The sequence below is a fragment of the Coregonus lavaretus genome (genome assembly GCF_964263955.1).
Source record: "Coregonus lavaretus genome assembly, chromosome: 26".
In the NCBI taxonomy this organism is placed as follows: domain Eukaryota; kingdom Metazoa; phylum Chordata; class Actinopteri; order Salmoniformes; family Salmonidae; genus Coregonus; species Coregonus lavaretus.
Genome location: NC_140013.1, coordinates 25,825,065 through 25,838,458, shown reverse-complemented (window position 1 = coordinate 25,838,458; position 13,394 = coordinate 25,825,065). Strand labels below are relative to the sequence as shown.

The following is a 13,394-nucleotide window of genomic DNA, read 5'->3' as shown; positions in this document are numbered from 1 at the left end:
GAGGGAGGTGAAGAGGACGCCGACCTGGCCCTCCAAGGGAGGCAAGAGGAGGCGTACGTGACGGGACGCGGGGGAGTGGATAGAGGACGCATCGATGGTGTCGAACGTGCCCACTGTTCCCCCCCACCCTTCGGTTGAAGGGATGGGTGTTGATGTAAATGCCTTTGTTGATGTATTTAATAAAGAGTTGGCTCCACCTGACTTTGTCAAAAAATAGCCTCTTTTCCATAATACGTCAGAGAGCGTTCAAATCTCACCCTCTCTTCCTTACCACTCTAAGAGCCGTTCAGCCCACCGAGGGTGCGTTGCTGAACAGGCACTTAGAGTAGGTATCCATAAGACCTCAATCAGGTCGTCACATCACACTTCACGTATAAGAAGTGCTTTACATAGAAGGCAGCAGTCCCGGTCAGATTCTGACATGAGGACGCAGCCGCTATTTGGGGATGGCGCACTAGCACAGACTAAGGTCTCCGCTAGTACGAGCCAGACCCATGCTGCGTTCACGGAGGGCCCGATTACCGCGGTCACGAAGGTGTCCAGAGTATCGGCGCCCCCAGGCATTGTAACACAGCAGCTATCTGGGGACGGCGCATTATCGCAGACCAAGGTCTCGGTTAATGCGATTCAGACCCATGCTACGTTCACGGAGGGCCGGATTACTAGGGTTATGGGTATAACCAAAGTATCAGCTCCCCTGACAGAACGAGCCAGTACTCACCACACTGAGCGTGAATCAACCCACCAGGGGTGCAGAGTTGAACACACACAGAAGGTGAAAGTTAAGAAGGTTTCAAGGCGCCGCCTTGTTTTACCTCATAGAGACCTCATACTACAGACTTCTAGGAGTACTGTAGTGAAGGGCTCTGATAGCGAATTGCAGTCACCTAAGATGACGCAATCGCTTGCTGGGGATGGTGCCCTGCCGCAGGCTGTGACCTTGGTCAGCGCAATTCAGACCCGCGATGCGTTCAAGGAGGGCAGGAATACGACGGTTACGGGTTTAAACGACGTCCCTGCGCCTCTTTCTTTCTCAGAACGCATTGATGGTTCCTCTCCCTTTCACGGGAGGCCCACCTTGGGCTGTTCCACCACTTCAATGTCGGGGAACAGTGGCGGTAAGGGCCATAGAGGAATACAGGTCCTTCCTACTGGATGCACCACAGCTTCGTGCTCAGCCACTTTCTCTGCATTGTTGGCAGTGGCGAAGAAGCTGCACCCTCTCACGCTGGCTAGAACAGACGTTGCAGAAGGGTTATGCCCTCCAATTCCACCGGACCCCACCCCCGTTCAGGGGAGTGGTGGAGACGGTGATGAAAATGCCAGACAAAGTGGCCGCTCTGATGACAGAGATTACGGAACTTTTGGCGAAGGAGGCAGTGACAGTAGTTCCCCGGGAGCAAAGGAACAAAGGGCTATATTCGGCTTATTTCCTAGTGCCCAAAAAGACGGGGGGGGTGAGGCCGATTTTGGACTTACGCATTCTCAACGAGAGCATAACCAAACGGCCCTTCCGAATGCTAACGACAAAACGTCTGCTGGAATGTGTCCAGAGAGGGGACTTTTGTACGAGCATAGACCTAAAGGATGCGTACTTTCATGTGCCGGTTCAGCCGCGTCACAGGAAGTTTTTGCGGTTCGCCTTTCAAGGGGTGGCGTACGAATACACGAGGATGCCATTTGGGTACGCCCTGGCACCTCGCAAATTTTCCAAATGTGTGGAGGCGGCATTGGAACCGTTGCGTCGTCAGGGAATACGGCTACTAGCCTACCTGGACGACCTACTGGTTCTCGCCCCGTCAGCAGAGCTGGCGATCACTCACACAACACAGACAGTGATGCATCTCACAAGTCTGGGGTTTGCTGTGAATTGGAAAAAGAGCGCGCCCTGGCCCACTCATCAGATTGTCTACCTGGGGATACAGCTAGACACTGTGAGGATGAGGGCTCGAATTTCGGACCCCCGAAGGGTAGCCTTGTTGCTAGCCCTGAGGAAGTGTCGTCCGAATCACACGGTGACGGCGCTGTCGATCATGTCACTTTTGGGTCTCATGTCGTCAGCCCACTCTGTGGTTCCGCTGGGACTCCTGCATATGCGCAGGATGCAGCGATGGTTCGCCCAACTAAGACTAGACCCATTGCGTCAACGTCATCGGAGTCCCGATAGGAAAGGTGTCCTCTCACATCCCAGTATTCACGGATGCGTCCCTGACGGGATGGGGAGGGACATGTCAGACCCAAGCGATAGGAGGTGTGTGGCCTCAATCAGGTCGTCATATCAACCTCTTGGAGTTGGAAACGGTTCGACTGGTTCTGACCCACTTCGCGTCTACCCTTCGGGGTCGCGATGTGCTGGTCTGGTCAGACAACCGGACCACAGTAGCTCACATAAATCGCCAGGGAGGAGTCAGGTCTCCTGCTCTCCATCGGGCGGCAGAGGAATTGTGGCTGTGGGCTCACGAGCACCTTCGCTCATTGAGAGCAGCACACATTCCGGGCTACTTGAACGTAGGAGCAGACCTCATGTCAAGAGGGGGTCCTCGAGACGACGAGTGGTGTCTGCATCCGGACATTGTTCTCCAGATATGGGAACAATTCGGGAGAGCCGAGGTGGACCTATTCGTGTCACGCGTGAACGCGCAATGTCCTCTGTGGTTCTCTCTGAGGGAACAGGACGAACCGCCACTGGGAAGGGACGCCTTTGCGCACCAACCGTGGCCGAGTGTTCTCCTGTATGCATTCCCTCCGCTGTCCTGCATTCTCCCACTGCTAGCCAGGGTGAGGTCAGGGGGGCTGTCAGTGATACTGATAGCGCCCGATCGCCCGGGGGCTCCTTGGTTTGCGGAGATGAGTCAGATGTTGATTGCGCCACCTTGGCCAATTCCACATCGACGGGACGCGTTGTCTCAGGCGGAAGGCACGATAGGGAAGTTGCCCATAATCGGCCAACCACTGATGGCCTGGCTGCTGAGAGGGACAGGCTAGAGCGCCGTGGGTTATCTGATGCAGTGATCAGGACCATACAGGGTTCACGTGCCAGTTCCACTTCTAAGATGTATGCCAGTAGATGGAACGTGTTTTCACGATGGTGTGTTACACAAGGTGTAGACCCCATGAGCTGTCAGGTGGAGAGTATTCTCTCTTTTCTACAGCTCATGTTTGATAAGCAAAAATCGCCGGCCACTATTAGGGTGTTTGCAGCAGCGATTTCAGCTTGTCATGAGGGGTTTGGCAGAGACAATGTCTTTAGCCACCCTCTAGTGAAACGCTTCCTATTAGGAACGCGGCGACTTAGGCCAACACCTAGAGTCACGCTTCCTCAGTGGGATTTGGCTTTGGTACTCGAAGCGCTATGTAAGTCGCCGTTCGAGCCATTGAATCAAATACCCCTCAAGATGCTGTCTATTAAGACAGCACTGTTGCTCGCTTTGACTACAGCTAAGCGGATCAGTGATTTGTGTGCTCTTTCGACGAGACCTGACTGCTTGGCCATCAATGGTGACCTGAGCAGAGCAGTGTTAAGTCCTAACCCGGCATTTGTGCCGAAGGTTATTAAGAGTTCATATAGGTCACAGACCGTGGAGCTGTGGGCTTTTTCTCCTCCTCCTCATAGAGAGAGGAGTGAGGTGAAGCTCCATCGCCTGTGCCCGGTACGCGCTTTGGCGTGTTACGTCGAGCGCACAGCAGCGATTAGGTCATCGCCTCAGTTGTTTGTGTGTCACGGTGCGGCTGCACTAGGTAGACCACTTTCAAAACAGCGGTTGTCTCACTGGCTTTGTGAAGGCATTGAGACAGCTTATGAGGCAGCGGGGCGGCAATTGCCTCAGGGTATCAGAGCTCACTCCACTCGTGGGGTAGCGGCTTCTACTGCCCTTTTCAGAGGAACAGGGGTAGAGGATATCTGTAGAGCAGCATCATGGTCGACGCCGTCTCCATTTATCCGTTTCTATCTCTTAGATATGTCTTCTAACTCTCTGGCTCGATCTGTACTCAGCGTGGCTGAAGGGAGATCTTGAGCAAGAAAAGAGAGGAGAAGCAGGACTGTGGACACAGGTTTCCATCAGGTCCGCTTTGGTTAGGAAGACGTGTTTTTGGACAGATGTTTTTTCTAACTCTTTGGCTCGGTCTGTACTCAGCATAGCTGAAGGGAGATCTTGAGCTAGGAAGAGAGGAAAAAGCAGGACTATGGACAAGGTTTCCATCAGGTCCGCTTTGGTTAGGAAAACGTGTTTTTGGACAAATGTGTTTTCTAACTCTTTGGCTCGGTCTGTACTCAGCATAGCTGAAGGGAGATCTTGAGCTAGGAAGAGAGGAAAAAGCAGGACTATGGACAAGGTTTCCATCAGGTCCGCTTTGGATAAGAAAACATATTTTGTAGCATGACTCCTGACTGACAGGTTCAGTACAGTAGAAGCATGCGTTGATTGACAGAATGTGAGGTCATCTATCTGCTTGTTCAGTTTAGTATGACCCATGTTTTGTTCCTGCACACTAATCTCTGGGATTCCATTGAGTGAGTGAGGCGGTCTACCGCGTTCACAAATGTAGAGTGACATTTGGTGTCATTCCATTAGTGGTTGGTAGTGTTTTCACAGGATATTGAGGCACATCTATCTGCTAGTACAGATTAGTATGGCTTCTATTCTGGTGATCTGCCCACTAGTCATTGGCATTGCCATTGGACTAGGTGGGGCGGGTCTTTAACCGATGACGCAGTATATTGTGACGCCCGTAGGTTTTTTTTAGTTGCAGTACTGCGGGACTTGGTTGCAGCCATTGCCAGGCCTGACCTTTTCGTTTCGATGGGAAGTGTTAGGCTCGGCAGGGAGTACATTTTGGAGCGCTACGCTCCGCCTTAAACCACTAGGAGCAGAGCTCCCCTATGGGGCGGAGCTCCACGATATAGAACGATTAGTTACCGGAGCGTAACTCCAGTTCTATGAGTGGAGCGGAGCCCTATAGGACTTAAGGCCCTGCCGACCCTCTCTAGTCTCGCTGAAGATAAATATCTCGGGAGGCTGATTGAGGGGAGGCATCCCCTCTTATAGGGACACCTGTGCTCCTATTGGCTGCAGGTGTGTGCATAATTTTGTCTCAGGCTGATGCTGCCTTAGGGCAGAGGGTAAACCACTAGGAGCAGAGCTCCCCTATGGGGCTCCGCTCCGCTCATAGAACTGGAGTTACACTCCGGTAACTAATCGGTCAAGACACACTCACTATATGAAAACCGTATGACAATACAGTGGTTATTTGCCTGGGCTAAATTCAGTGTTGATTTAGTAAGAAAGTGTCATTGGACTTCAGGGCCAATAGATACAGTATATGGCAGGGCTCTACACTGCTTCCATTTTGGTCGCTTAGGAGCAAATGTGGTCCTTGTAAAGAAAATCTGCGTAGAGCCCTGTATGGTGTACCAGTGGTGTGTGAGGGCGTTGTTGATGCAGTTCAGGATGATGTAGAGCAACTGTGGTTCCACGGCTGGGAAGAGAGATACAGCTCTGGCATTGAGCTGGTCCTTCCCATGGAGCAGAGCGATGGTGGAGAAATCCACAGGCCCCAGCTCTCCCAGACAGCTCCCTGTAGCCTCTATAAAAACATAGGCACATGGTCAAGGAAAATAATAAGACCTTTTTGACACAACGGTGCCAAACTACTTCCTATCACACTACCAATTATTGATGCTTTCCTGGGAGAGGAAACATACGCAGTGCCAACAGTGAGGTTGAGGTAACCATACGTACCTGCCTCCCGAGTGGCGCAGCGGTCTAAGGCACTGCATCGCAGTGCTTGAGGCGTCACTACAGATCCGGGTTCGATCCCAGGCTGTGTCACAGCCGGCCGTGACCGGGAGACCCATGAGGCGGCGCACAATTGGCCCAGCGTTGTCCGGGTTATGGGAGGGTTTGGCTGGCCGGGATTTCCTTGTCCCATCGCGCTCTAGCGACTCCTTGCGGCGGGCCGGGCGCCTGCAAGCTGACTTTGGTCGCCAGCTGGATGGTGTTTCCTCCGACACAATGGTGCGGCTGGCTTCCGGGTTAAACGAGCAGTGTGTCAAGAAGCAGTGCGACTTGGCAGGGTCGTGTTTCAGCTCTCGACCTTCGCCTCTCCCGAGTCCGTAGGGGAGTTGCAGCAATGGGACAAGACTGTAACTACCAATTGGATATCACGAAATTGGGGAGAAAAAGGGGTAAAAGTACAATTTAGATCAAATGAAAAAACTACATAAGTACCTAAGATGTCTCTTCCTCCAGGGTGGTTGGCTGCTAGCTTACAGAGCTGTAGCAGGTTAAGGACCAGCCGCACCAACACACTCTCTGCTGGGTCCTCTAGAATGAAGAGGTACAGAGATAGGATTCAAAAAGGGCAAACTAACACACTCACCCCCACATACAGATGAATGGGTCTGGTAACATATCTAGACTACGGTAGCCCTCCCCCTCTCTGACCGAGGCACTCTCTCAGCAGCTGTCTGATCTGGCTCTTGTTGTTGAGCTGTCTCCTCAGGTCCTTCAGCCCCTCCAGTCTGGTCACAGACAGGAAGTGGGCTATCTCCTGTGGACAAGACACAGAGAGGCTCATGGGATGTGGCAAAAGTGTGAATCAGCTGTAGCGTTCATACATGAGAGGGTCTGTGTGTGAAAGGGGTGCCCTTACCTGTCTGAGAGGGAATTTCGCTGTGCTGTACTACAGTGTATGCTGCACAGCCCTCAGGGCGGTCTGAGAAGGGCTCCAACTGCTGGATGGCACTCTTCAGCTTGTCCTGACTCTCTACGATCAGGAACGTCAACAGAGAGAGAGAGAGAGAGAGAGAGAAAGAGAAGAAGAGAGGGGAGTGACAGAAAGAGGGGTCAACAGAGAGAGAAAAGGAGAAAGAGAGAGAGAACAGGAAACAGTGTAATACCTACTTTGAGCAAAATATTATTTGTCATACAAAGAGTCTACTGGCCGTGTGATACAACCATGTCTTACCTGCTGTGAGATGGCAAGTTGGTTGGTCACCTGGGCAGTGAGAGTACCAACGATGACCTGTAGGTGGCTCTCCACAGTGTCGTCACAGAACTGCACGGCCGTGCGACACACGGAGGTCAGTAGGTCACAACACAGGGAGAAACTACGGCTGGACACCTCGTCCAACTGGGCCGACCTGACAGAAAACAAGAACAGGCAGAAAAACTATTAACTATTAGAGAGCAAAAATGACGAGTCTCTCCATCGGATCTGAGAGAGAGCAGCAGACTGTGTGTGTGTGTGTGTGTGTGTGTGTGTGTGTGTGTTAACCCCTAACCTGCTGTTGATGTGGTGGATGAGTGTGTAGATGATGTCTCGGAGGACGAAGGCCCAGGTCCTTGACCTCCCTGAGCAGCAGACTGACAAGCAGGTGGTACATCAGCAGGATGCGGTGCCTCTCGTAGGCATTGATCGTCTCAGCTGCTTTCTGACACACCGCCAGCAGGATCCTCTGGATGGAGATCTAGAATAACAACATAAGAGGATCACAGAATACGGATTCCTTTCCAGATTAAACGTTTTTTTAAACTGGGCCCAGGAAACCACTCAACTTTGTTAAGCCATATTCTGTTCCATTGTGTTATAAGAACATTCTACAGCAATCGCAATACAATGGTGAGAGACGAGGACAGAATTTTACCGGAGTCTTGGATAAAATGGCCACCAGGGACTTGTGATTGGCACTGTGACATTTGCTGAGGTAGTCCAGTGTGGCTTTGATGACATAGGAGCTGAAGTAGGGTGGGGTTTGGGGCTGGGTCCAGTTCCCTAGAGAGAACATAGAACATATTATCATCACAGACAATGAAAGGTTGTAAAACCTTTCATCTAACCCATAACACATTAATTACTACGGCTCATATTCTTAATAAAATTTCCATATTTACCAAAAAGCCTAATTCGATCAGTACTTCCCCCCTTTGGATTTCCTCTCTCTATTTCCCCCGATTGTTACCGTTCCCTTGCTTCAACGAAAAATTCCATAATTGTATTTGCTAAACTATTGTTTAAAATCGACATTTTGGTTTTGTTTGATTATTGTAAATATCATTTTATATTTCTTTCCCACACGCTCTCTAGTAGATCTAATTTTGTCAATGTTTATTCATCCTGTATGACCTCTAAACGTTCTTTCTGCCGTTTCAAAAGGGCTACCAAACCTTTGTAACCACAATGCCCTGCATTCCTCGCGCCACTGTTTGATCTCATTAAGTAGATTATGTTGCTCCATTACCAAATTACGTAATGTCCTCCGTCCTAATTATATTTACCAGACATTGTGCACACATTAAATTCCATGCTTTATACACCTCTTTCATATAATCTAAATCCCATTTCGGGTTGCTTATGTCTGTATTATCAATTATATACTTTCGCGCTACTTGTAATTTATCCCTCTTAAAACAACCATCTTGAGGATAGTCATTATCTGTCCATGCTGATAAATCACCAAGATATTGTCCCACATAGAAAAATCCTAATTTACTTAACATCCATTTGCACATAATTTCATTTATATTACTGTTACAAGAGACTTGTTCTAAATGCAGATTTGTCTGTAATAATTTTGTCATTTCCTGTCTCTCTCTTCGAGTTAAATGAAGCTCTGCTTTACATTTACATTTACATTTTAGTCATTTAGCAGACGCTCTTATCCAGAGCGACTTACAGTTAGTGAATACATCTTTTTTTTATTTTATTTTTTATACTGGCCCCCGTGGGAATCAAACCCACAACCCTGGCATTGCAAACACCATGCTCTATCAACTGAGCTACATCCCTGCCGGCCATTCCCTCCCCTACCCTGGACGACGCTGGGCCAATTGTGCGCCGCCCATGAGTCTCCCGGTCGCGGCCGGCTGCGACAGAGCCTGGATTCGAACCAGGATCTCTAGTGGCACAGTTAGCACTGCGATGCAGTGCCTTAGAGTACTTTACTCTTAATGGTGACTGTTTTTCCAGATACCGGTCTACTAAGCAGGCCATTCATTACTGCTATGAGTTCATGCAATATTAGTAATCAAATACTTAAATCAAATCCCAATCTTGATCTGTATTAAAATGTTGTTTGCCTATTTTGTCTTTGGTGTTATGATTCAATATGTTACTGCTCCCTCTCCTGGCCGTTTTGAGTAATTCACAAGGGACTAATTCTCTCATAGGGCTTTTATAACACGGTTGAGGCCTTGAACCTCTTCACATCTATCTCTTTATTCTGTTTCCTTGAGGACTCGAACCCCAGAACAATGTTTATTCTTTCATCACAGGACTTGAACCTATTTATCACACCTTATAATCTCGTCATTTTGAGGACTTGAAACTCTGACCTATTTTATAATGTTTCTTTTGACTTTATTGGACTCAAACCTATTATATAATGTCATACACTATATAATATTGTCATTGTGAGGACTCGAACCTCTGACTTATTTTATAATGTCGTACACATTAAAATACCCTACGCCCAATCCTGTCTTGTCTTTTGTCTTTGTACTCATTACTCTTAACACACCCTGTTTCGAATCATAGCACCATGTCATTGTCTGAATTTGATATTCTTCCTTACATCTCACTAAATAACTCAATACCACTCATCGTCCCCCTTTAAAAATATTGCTTAAATGTTCGTTACAGCTCAGCTTCACCACAGATAAGCAGAATTTGACATAATAAAAAATTTTAAAAGTCTGCTTACCTGTTAGTTCGGCTGTAAACTGCATCCTGTTCGTTTAGACGGCAATCTGTTATGATGAGTTTCTGGTATTGAGAAGTTCAGAATGCAAGAAAGTATGTTACACAGATGGAGATTGGTTTCAGTCATCATTTAATGGTCACAATAATGGATTCAATGACAGGGGGTACGGACATAGCCGCCTGCCATCTGAATGACTTCCATACCAAATCTCTCAGCTTATATAACGCCCTTCCAATCTACTTTTATCCCACACAGTTGCTACTAACCATCATTGAGTGTCACTCATCCACCACCATATCATGCACCTCCTTGCTGTCGTGTGGCACCCTAGCCAGGCCATTCCATCACACACCCATCCTAAGATTAGCAACAGTGGCCCCCAATCTATCTTGGCACACTGACCTTCTGTTCCTCACTCGTGACACCAATAACACATGATGTGTCCTTGTTCTCTGTCCACATACAGCTTCATACATTAATGAATCTTGTATCACAAATCATCATAACAGTAGCCAAATTATTTTCCCTTACCTTTTTGATGAGCGGCTCCTCTATGTTGTTCTCCTTGTAGGACTGGAAGAGGGTGAAGAGGGACTGTTTCTCACAGACGGGGCTGCAGCACAGCACCACCGACACATTCTTCAGCAGCGTGGCCTTGCGGTTAAACGTCTCGTCACACGGGTCTTCAGGAGAGCTGCTCTTCTGTGACACACACCAGGGAGAGCAGAGGGATAGTGAGATGGACTGGCCATAAACACATCTGTCAGAGTAACATGTGAAAGACAGGCTTACCTGGATACTCATCCCTTCTTGGGCTTTCAGGTAGACATTCTCAAATGCGGTCTGCTGGCATTTCAGAGGAAGCATCTTTCTCTTCTCCAAGCTGTCCGGTGTAATCTGCAAGAACAGTCTATGGATGGAAGACAGCATGCATGGTAGACATGTTAAACATGTAAATATTAACTTTTTAACTTGAGAGACATTAGCCTCTGTGATGGCATTAAGGCTGGTGAGAGTGTTCCGTCAGTGAAACCAACCTTTCCACTGTCATGGCTGCAAGCATTCGTACGTGACGGTGAGAGTCAGACAGGTGGGACGGGAGGATGACGGATACTGGAAGCTCCTCCTCCCTCAGGGTAAGGACCGCCCACTTACAGCAAGGGTCAGCCTGACATAGGGGGAGAGAGGGAAGTAAATGGTGTTATTACTCTCCATCTACCTAAGACAGGGTTGTTATCATGGGAAGTTACTATGCTGTGACTATAAAACATTGTGAACTCACCTCCAGTAGAGCCAGTAGACAGTGAATTAATGCCACCTTTACAATTGCTGTGCATTTCCCCGTTCTGCCCAAAATGCTAGAAGAGACCATTAAAAGTTGGAAGTTACATTTTAGAACGAATAACAAGAATTATTGTCATGTCAAAATACAAAAATCTGGAGTTTGGTGCTGACCAGAATCCAGAGACCACTTGGAGCAGAGCTCCCTGGACGGGTCTCATGTCATTATGCTGGTCCTGAGTACAGCCCAGACTACGGATAGACGGTAGCAGACCCAGCAGCACTGCAGCACAGATCTCCTGGTCCTGGCGGTACAATGAGCAAAGATCCCTGCAAGCACAAAAAAGTAAACCGTTTTCAGAACCTACTGTATAGCATAGTATACTTGACATATTGATCTAGAAACAGAGGCCTTTCTTACGGCAGAGGTCTGAGGAGTGAGTCAAACTCTTCAGCTGCCAGCGATGTGTCCTCAGCAGGTAGTTTCTTCAGAAGGACCAGGTACTGAGAGGGGACAGGAAAATAATGAACTATTAGTATTCCATGTTAGTGATACAAGAACATCATCAGTCATCATTTCCAACATGATCGGTAGGGAACAACGATTAGCAGTGCAACATTGACCACACTACATAGTCCTGGTCACTCACCATGTTGAGGTGTAGTGGCTTGGTGCAGTCCATGTCCTCCAGCAGTAGTAGCAGCTTGCGGCGGACCTCCGCTGGTTTGAAGAAGAGCCCGTGGATAAACTCAGCCGAGACACACATGGACAGGAACTCAAGACTGGCCAAGAGGGCTAAATAGTAGGCTCTTAGCACCTAGGAGAAGATAGAGCATTTAAATGACCATCTGATCGGTTTATGCATAGAAATGCTTAGAGGCCAATGCCTGGTCTGATTATAAACCCCCAAGCCCCTACCCCTGGAAATATCTCATTGATCTGAAAGAATCAGATTGGGTGTGCACAATATGTCAATAGCTCCACCTCACCCTCTAGTATCCTGGCATAGCGGCTGACAGAGGGGTTGATTTTACATGGGGCATACAAGGGATATCATCCATTTACCAGGACCACACTGGGTGTCATTGGGGTCCACATTCTGTCTGTGAGTCCCAATAGATGTGCTGGTCTGTGGGCCGTCTCCATCATCAAACAGGTCAATGTCCTCCTGCTGGTCAGCCTGTGTCCTCCTCCTCAATCACCACACTGCCTCTCTTACAGGAGCTGTTCAGCTATGAGTTAGAGACAGACACAGGGTGAGCTTACAGAACTCAGATCATTACAGAGTGGTTATACAGGTCCAAATTATGGTTATTCAAATGGTCAAAATGATGGTTGATGGGACAGAAAGCAAGCTCTCCATGACTCACCAACAGTTTGCATATTTCTGACAGTTTAATCAAAAGTCTTGCAGGGAAAATCTTCATGAACAAGTTGCAAGAGACGGAGCTCATACTGTCCTGTGGAAGTAAATGAAAGTACAAATAGAGAGCCAGATTTTAAACACAGCTGTTGATGACGATGATAATGATGAGGAACAGGGAGAGGAAGAAAGCTTGTCTTACCGTAACTCCTCTGTTGACACACTGGGTGCACAGCCGCATGACAGACCTGAGTGTAGTCATTGTCCCATCCTCTGCCATATTCACCTTCACATTAGATATGTACTCACTAAAATCCTGGGCCAGTGCCTGCGAAAAGCCAACAGAATATACAATGAATTGCATATATGTGGATTTCAGCAGGCATATAAGAAATGTTATCAACCCGTTCAGACTACCTTGGCCTTTATGAAAAGTTGGGAATGGCAGGCTTCTTCCTCAGTCAGGAGACCAGTAGAGACATATCCTGCTAAAATGCCAGTAAGGAGACTTGAACAACGAACCAGGCATTCTGGTGGTGTGGTCTGAGACTGAGGAGAAAACACACACAGTACTTAGTTTGAACATACTAACAAAACCATGATTGTAACATTCACTCACATCAGGAGAGTAGCAGTTGAGTAGGTGGTCAGCCACAGACAAGAGGCCCTGCTCCAGCTTGTGTTTAAGGCTGGGGACAACAGTGAGCTGGGAGTCGGCTGAGGACCATCACTCCCTTCACTTTCACCATGGGGTCAGAGGGCATCTCGTCGAAGCTGAACTGCAGGTACATGCTCTCAATCTCGCTCAGGGCATCTTTAGCTTTCACTTGAGCTTGGTCTTGCATCACAGCACTTTAGGCAGAGGGAAAGATTGAAGGTGGCATGAAATCTATGGAGTTATGTTGACACTAACTAGGTTTCCATTCAACCTTTTTATGCGAGTAAAGTACATGCCAGATAAAGTGTAATGACTGGCCTGATGGAAACAGCAAATTTGTCAGTAAACTTTCCAAAAGTTGACAAAACAAAAAAATACTTTAGACAAG

General features: G+C 48.1%; 1 pseudogene across 1 annotated transcript in view; it reads right to left on the bottom strand.

Moving 5' to 3' along the window:
* The window catches only part of LOC311101961 (serine-protein kinase ATM-like), a 30,549-nt pseudogene that overhangs the window by 12,218 nt on the left and 4,937 nt on the right, over positions 1-13,394 (bottom strand). The window contains exons 12-31 of the transcript XR_014615765.1: positions 12,968-13,200; positions 12,766-12,897; positions 12,551-12,676; positions 12,356-12,445; positions 12,031-12,217; positions 11,635-11,802; positions 11,406-11,488; positions 11,159-11,314; positions 10,986-11,061; positions 10,741-10,871; positions 10,496-10,613; positions 10,235-10,405; positions 9,704-9,765; positions 7,649-7,776; positions 7,286-7,471; positions 6,970-7,144; positions 6,655-6,766; positions 6,447-6,552; positions 6,231-6,326; positions 5,415-5,586 (exon numbers count right to left, since the gene is read on the bottom strand). The product of XR_014615765.1 is annotated as a serine-protein kinase ATM-like (transcript). The remainder of the gene's footprint in view (positions 1-5,414; positions 5,587-6,230; positions 6,327-6,446; positions 6,553-6,654; positions 6,767-6,969; positions 7,145-7,285; positions 7,472-7,648; positions 7,777-9,703; positions 9,766-10,234; positions 10,406-10,495; positions 10,614-10,740; positions 10,872-10,985; positions 11,062-11,158; positions 11,315-11,405; positions 11,489-11,634; positions 11,803-12,030; positions 12,218-12,355; positions 12,446-12,550; positions 12,677-12,765; positions 12,898-12,967; positions 13,201-13,394) is intronic.